The 7,721-nt window shown below is 39.8% G+C and overlaps 1 pseudogene; it reads left to right on the top strand.

Moving 5' to 3' along the window:
- Positions 1 to 1,947: 1,947 nt before the first annotated feature.
- LOC143665208 (motile sperm domain-containing protein 1 pseudogene) lies at positions 1,948 to 6,380 on the top strand (annotated as a pseudogene).
- Positions 6,381 to 7,721: the final 1,341 nt, after the last annotated feature.

Raw genomic sequence — 7,721 nt, 5'->3', positions numbered from 1 at the left:
TCTGAACTTAAATCATTGAAAAGAGTGTGTTTAAGGATAAAACAAAGGTTGTTTGCTTTATCCTTAAGGTGACAGGCCTGATTGTGGTAACTCTGCACATCTCTAGCCTTTCTAGTATAGGTGTTCCAGAAGTCTCAAAGTGCCAAAGGCATCCATATTGCAGTATTTTCTCCTGATGCTTGAAAAGAAAGTCAATTTTCATAAGACCTTGGGTTTGATTTCCAGTGGGAAAGGAGCTGAAGAAATTTGGCTTCATTTCCAAATATTTTTGCACTTTTCCCAAAAGCACAGAATCTCCAAGCTTCCCCAGATTACCTCGTTTCAATGACATCAAATCTTTCAAAGGGGATGTAATAATTCCACAGAGAACTTAGCATTTCTGACAGCCTACCTCCCACTGTCCTCAGTGCTTCATAAATTATGCTGCCTCTGAATGTGAGCTGGGCAGCACCATTTTCCTGGCCCCTCGTGATTCATGGTTTCTCTTAACTATGTCAGTGCCTCGTCAGCAGAGCTGTTCCTTTTAGGATGGAGTGTAATGTGATCTGCTTCTTGGGGGGCAGCTTGCTAATTATGTACCGATTTTATATACTGATGATTTCCTTCTTCTCTTCTTTCTTTCCTTCCTTCCTTCCCATCTTCCTTCTTTCCATTTAATTAACTACCTACTCTCTTCAATATACTGTGACCTGAGAAGCCCCTCTAATGGCAATGTGCTGTTATTATTAAAATTAAATAATAAACCAGAAGAATGTTACTGTTCAATTCATACTTAAAAGAAAATGAAACTAAAAAGTATCAAACCAAAATATCAACACAGTGCAGACGGCCATTGTGCCAGTTTCCTTGTTTTGCACAGCCAAAGCAGCTCCCTCCTGACCTGCAACTACCAAGCAATTCTAAACCTGGGATCTTCTGGCATCCAGGGCTAAGCCAATTTGTTGGGTAGTTTTGCAGTGGAGGCTCAGAGCAAATAGAATGAAGAGTTATTGAAAACAACTTGCCTCTAGAATAACTTTGTGTATACTTATAGCTTGTATATTCCATTTTTACAAATGTCTTCTCTTTCCCCGGCCTTTAGGACTGTTGAGAAGTCTTCCAAGCTGCACAGACTCTTCCTGAGTTAGGAACTACCACATCAAGGAGATGGGATGGAAGTTGTTAATGTAGGGGCTTCCCCACATTTCCCTTGTCTCCGTCTACACAGAGAGGGTGCTGACACTGCCTGGAGGCTTCTTTGGGTTTAGAGAATACTGAAAAGTGGGAGAAAATGGGTAAAAGAAGAAACAAAAAGGTAAATGCGATATGGGTAGGAGAAAAGTTCTTCAGGATTTGGAGAAGAAGTTCTAGAAAAGCTATAGGATGGGGCTGATGGCAGAACAAAAGGAGATTTCAAATATTTCTGTGGACTATGTATTGACAGGTCACTGTTTGAGAGAAGCGAGTAAAGATCATAATTATTTTGGAATTATTTTCTAGTTGCTGGACCATGTTTCTTGGGCAATAAATATGACTAACCTGAAATTGGAGCTACCGGATCTCAGCCTTGGAGGAATTACCTTGTGAATGATTAATCCAGGTAAACTGGTGCTCCCATTCAGTTCTCTTGGTGTCAAAGCCCACCTCACTTCTGAAGCTTAGATATAGGAACTCTGAGCCATTGTTGATATGGGACTCCCTGCCCACTTCCTGTCATCTGATGTTGCTAAGGCCTTCTCCACCCTTGTCTGCCAGCTCCACCTCAAATCTCTCTCATTGTAAGGTTTTGTTTGTTTGTTGTTTGCATGGGCAGGTACTGGGAATCGAACCCGGGTCTCCGGCATGGCAGGTGAGAACTCTGCCACTGAGTCAGCACGGCCCGCTCCATTATAAGCTTTTGAAGACCCAAAACTTATAGGGACAAAAGATGTGGCACTGACCTTAGAGTATGGATGGGAGCGTTTAGAAATGGCTCAGGTTAGAAAGCAAAAAGCTGTTATGGATTAAGTGGGGTTTCTTTTTGGCCTTAATTGATCATCGAATTATCATTTAAACCTTGTTTCTATGGGGGGAAATGTGTTCTGATTTTGGAACATGCATACATAGGGATCTAAAAAGTAACCCAGTGTAGTCTTGGACTACCTTTTAGCACCTTTTGGTCTATACTGGTGCTGGTTTGGATTAGTTTTATTGTTAAAGGACAGACATCATTTATATTTTTAAAAAGCATATGTGCAGGTATGCAGGGAAGCTAGACTTCTGAATATACACCAACATGTGAGTAATAATTATCTTTGGGTGGTAGGATTATTAATGATACTTTCTTCTCAATATCTTTTTATTTTCCATAATGAGAAAACAAATGAGAATTTTTGATTTCTAAAAAACAGTACTACAAAATGAAATTTACAATACAACCAAAACTCTAAATATTTAGGGGTAATTTTGTTAAAATAAAAAGCGTGAGAACTTTGTGCTGAAAAATACGCAATATTGCTGAGAGAAATTTTTAAAAGGCCTAAGTAAATAGATAAACATGTTCTTGGAATAAAAAACTCAGTATTATTAAGCTGTGAATTCTTCCTAAAGTGATCTATATATACAATGCTATCCCAGTCAAAATTCCAACAGGATTTTTTGGTTGAAATGGACAAGCTGATTCTAAAATAGCAAAGGCCCTAGAATTGCGAAAGCAATTTGGGGGGGGGGGGGGGAGGGGGAGAGCAAAGTTGGAGGATTTAATTTACTAGATATCGAGACTTATTATAAAGCTACAAAATTGTATGGTATTGATAAAAGGGTAGTCAAAGAAATCAATGCGACACAACAGAGAAGTCCAGAATTAGTCAGATAATTTCCAACAAAGGCACCAAAGAAATTCAATGGGATTGAAAGAATGTTGTTTTTTGTTTGTTTTAATAAATGGTTCTGGGACAATTGGATATCCATTTAAAAGAAACTTGACCCCTATCTCACATCATATACAAAATTAACTTCAGATGTACTATAGACTCAAATGTAAGATAGTTACACTATAAATCTTTCAGAAGAAAATATGGGGGAAAATCCTTACAACCTGGAGTAGGCAAAGATTTCTTAGACTGGATGCAGAGATCACTAACTATAAAAGAAAAAAATTAATAAATTGAAAAATATTTACAACACACATATCTGACATAGGTCTTGTACCTATAATACATAAAGACATCTAAAACTTCATAAAAAAGACAAACAATACTCAAAAAATGGGCAAAAGACTTGGCTACGTCACAAAGGAAGGCATATGAATAGCCAAAAAGTACTTTAAAAGATGTTCAACATCATTAGTCATGAGGGAATGCAAATTAAAATCACTGATGTATCACTACATATCCAATAAAATGATGAAAAATAAAAATGTTGACAACATCAAATATTGGTGAGTCTATGCAGCAGCAGGAATTCTCATCAGCTCTGGAGAGAGAATAAAATGCTGCAACCACTTTGGAAAATTGTTTGGTATTTCTTATAAAGTTAAACATATATCTACTCTATGGTCCAGCAATTCTACTCTTAAGAATTCATCCAAGAGAAATTTTTTAAAATGTGTACACTAAAGACAAGCAATATTCAGAGCAGTGTCTTTTTATTCATTATAGTAAAAAAACTGGAAATAACTCAAATAGGAGGCTCTTCCTGGTCAGACTCCAGCTACCTATTCATTCTGAGCTTACATGGCTCAACTTGCCCACCCCACCCTTCCACTTAAACTCTCAGAAGACATCAATCTCTCTTACATTCATGCCTCTGAACAGTGCAGTTCCATCTGCCCCAAATTCCCCCTCCTTCTACTGTTCTGGATTGGCCCGAGTTTGGAGTTGCCTGTGCTCTCTTCCTCTTGAAATCTTAAGCTTGCTTTCTTTTAGGGTCCTAGAATGCTCATGCTGCCTTGCAATTTCTTATTTGCATGGTCATCTTTCCCACTTGCTCATTAGCTTCCATCTTTACATATCCCCAGCACCTAGCATCATTATCTAGCACAAAATAGATGCTTAAAACATATTGTTGAGTATGTGTTAGGATCAGTGAGAATCTAACTTATTCTGAAATAATACTTCTCACTTTTTTTGTTTTGCATGGACAGACACCGGGAATCGAACCTGTGTCTCTGGCATGGCAGGCAAGAACTCTGCCTGCTGAGCCACCGTGGCCTACCCACCTCTCATTTACTTTTTTTCCCAAAGGCAGGCAAATTGCCAACTGAGTGTTTTCTCTGGCGTGTCCCCTCCCCCATCCCCAAGCAGCACCTATGGAAAAGTTGAATAAATACTTCTGTAATGTTACTAATGTTTGTATGTGTTAGTTACCACGGGTTCTCGAGTTCTCGTTGTATTTTACCACTTGTTCTCCTTAGACCTTTCAGTTACTTGGTGATGTACACTCTAGTGGAAGGTTTTTAAGTAGATGAGAGTTCTAGTTTGCTAGCTGCCGGAATGCAACGCACCAGAGATGGATTGGCTTTTAATAAAAGGGGATTCGTTTCATTAGTTCTTCAGCGCAAAGGTAGCTAACTTTCTTCTGAGGTTCTTTCTTACGTGGGAAGGCTCAGGGTAATCTCTGCTGGCCTTTTCTCCAGGCCTCTGGGTTCCAACAACTTTCCCCAGGGTGATTCCTTTCTGCATCGCCAAAGGCCTAGGCTGAGCTGTGAGTGCTGAGTTGAGGTATGCCAAGCTGCTTTGGCTGTGCTATGTTGAGCTCTCTCATTTAAGCACCAGCCAGTTAAATCAAACATCATTCATTGCAGCAGGCACGCCTCCTAGCCGACTCCAGATGTAATCAGCAACAGATGAGGTTCACATGCCATTGGCTCATGCCCACAGCAATAGAACTAGGCACCTTCACCTAGCCAAGTTGACACCTGAATCTAACTACTACAATGAGCCTCTGAAAAGCGTGCTTTTTGCTTTTTATAGTGGCCTTGGCATGTACCTTCTTGGGTTATACTGTATATTCTTAGTTATTTATAACCTAAATATATCCAAAGGATATGTCTTTTAGTAGCAGATACTTTTCAAAAAGAGGTGGTTGCCACTACACAATCTCCTCTTACTTTTAGAGATGAAAGCATGAAACATTTGCCTAAAGAACTCCAGAGCAGAGGTCTTTAATAGACAAACTACTCCAGCCAACTTCCCTCCTGGTTCCTTACAACTCTCACTGTTTTTGTATGAATTAATCAAACAAAAGAGGAAACAAAGAGGGTGCTTTGGATGCAATGGTGCTGTCTGCTGTGCTACTCTGATGCTCTGGGCTCCGTGATTTCACTGTTGAAAGTTATTGGCTTAACATACACGTCTATGCTATGTAACAGCCTGTTGGTGACAATGTCTGGAAAGGAATCCCTGACATCCAGCAGGGACACAACTCATCCTTCATAAAAAATGCACTTTATGGGTTAACCGATTGGAGTTATATTTCCTATAGACGTCATTATTTATAAAACCGGTTTTATTGCTAACTATCCCATAGTGCTCCATTTCAACCTAATTGAAATAGTTTTCCAACATGAGCCCATGACTGAAAGGCTTCAGAGGTGTGGAAGTGTTACTGGACCTCCAAAAGCACTGTCCTGAGGATGCTCACAAGGGACCAGGGGAGCTGTCGCAGCTGCTTTCTGAGGACCTTGTGTTCCCGAGATTGCCAAAATGCTTTGGAGTTTTTAAATGAATCTAAGAAAAGACCAGAATAGATGAGACTGTAGAAACAGAAGCTGCAGCAAGGGGGGATTAGTGCCATCAACCAAAAAAGACAACCCAAGTTAAGGGAAGGAAATCTTCCCGTTTTTGTGTTTCCCACAGAGCTAGTATTTATGATCAGTCAACACATACACAAGGGTTGACTCCATATAATCCCTATGAGTTTGCCTGAAATTTCAAAGTTTTGTGTACTACTCGAAATAACCATGTTGTCCTTGATGCTCATGTGCAGCAGAGCCTTGGTGTTGCGTGGGTGTTGTGATCCGTCGCAGGGATGTTGGAACCCGTCACTATGGTGTAACAGACAAATTCCATCTCCGAGTTTCTGAGCAAAGCCAGAGGAAGGCTTTAGGAAGGAAAGAAGTCGTTGCTACTCTTCTTCCATCTACAAAAGAATAACAAAAGGAAGAAAAGGGAAAAAGAATAAAGGAACATATAAGAGAAAGTTTGTTTTGAGCAGTCCTTTCAACCAAGAAACAAAACTGTCTCCTTGGAGCCCCATTTACTACCCATCTTCCAGGGTTGGCATGCACCGCAGCCCCAACGCTTCCAGCGCTGAGGGATGCAGAATAAATGGAACCTCTCTACCTCCATTTAAGTGTGAATCAAAAATTAGTAGCTGCTTGTATTTTAGGTCTTATCACACTGGCTATGCTTAGACCATAAGCAAGGATTTCAATTAACTTCTGAAGTAATTTTGTCTTCAAAATATCATGAATGTGAACTGCCTTTACCTCTGTCTCACTCCATTAACACGCTATAAACTATTGAATGATTTAAAATAATTGCAAATATAAAATATATATTTTAAATTACTCTGTAATCTTATTTGAAGGACTCTAGCACCTTAACTTACAGACAGCAAGGATGCTTCTAAGGTGACACCTATGAAATTATTTGAAGAAGTTCTTTTTATATCTGTACCTATTGCACAGAAGACTTTAATTAAAACAATATTTGTTATTTTGTTAAAAAAAAAAAAACAAAAAACCAATACTGTCCTGAGATCTAAGAGAAATTGGTTTTGGTTCTTCCTAGCTGTCTACCCCAAATTTGTATGTGACCCTGGGAAAGTTCTTGGATCTTTCCAAGTCTCCTTTTCCTTGTCTATAGGTTGTCAGACTAGAAAGCCTTAGGTAATTGTCAGAACCAAGATTCTATGACGTCGTGATTCTTTATCTCTGCTTGGTTCCCAAGTGTTCTCTTGGGAACCAAGTAGAGTCAATATTTTTCAAAGTGACACAAATACAGTAAAATATTTTGATGTTCCCTAGCTTTCCATGCATCCCAGATTATGACTTTTTCTGCTTCTTTTAATTGGGCTCTCCCTTCCTTGTCCGGTCCAGTAACAGGGCTCCCATTTCAGTACTGGTATTGAGGCTTCAGTTCCCAACATAGGAACAGCCCTAGCAATCTCCTCACCCTTTGACGCCCGCCCTACATGGGGGGTCTATTTGAGAACATCTTAATGAAGCATTTCCTGATCACTGTGGACAAAGGGATTTTTATTCTAGGGGTGGCCCGTCATCTTCAAGCACAAGTGCTCCCCCTTTATTGTATTTCCTTTCTCCACTTGCCCACCATCGCGTCTCCTCTCAAGGCTCAGTGTTTCTTCCTTTCTGTTAAGGGCCAGGTCAGCAGCGGCAGGGGAACTCCGTTTATGCCTTTCCTCTGTGCAGAAGCATTTCCCTGACAGCACGGATACTGGGCAGTTTCACTTTGTAGGCAGCTCCACCAAGAAGCGCTTGTGTTGCAGAGGAGGTGGACTATTGCCTTGGTCAAGCTGAGTTTGAGCAGGCCACTTATTCACTCCTCCTTGTTCAGCTATTAATTTTGCTTAAATAGGAATTGCCTGCAATTTTTATTGAAAATCCACTGCCTGTCTGAGACCTGGTGATGGCAAGTTTCAAAGACAATTTTTATCACTAAGTTATTAGTCCTTTGAAAGAAGGAAAATTTGATGTTTAATATTTAAACAGTTTCTATTTTGCTGAATTCTTTGATATC

This window comes from Tamandua tetradactyla, chromosome 21, assembly GCF_023851605.1.
Source record: "Tamandua tetradactyla isolate mTamTet1 chromosome 21, mTamTet1.pri, whole genome shotgun sequence".
Lineage (NCBI taxonomy): Eukaryota > Metazoa > Chordata > Mammalia > Pilosa > Myrmecophagidae > Tamandua > Tamandua tetradactyla.
Note: the sequence above shows the minus strand (reverse complement) of the source record. Positions and strands in the feature narration are given on the sequence as shown.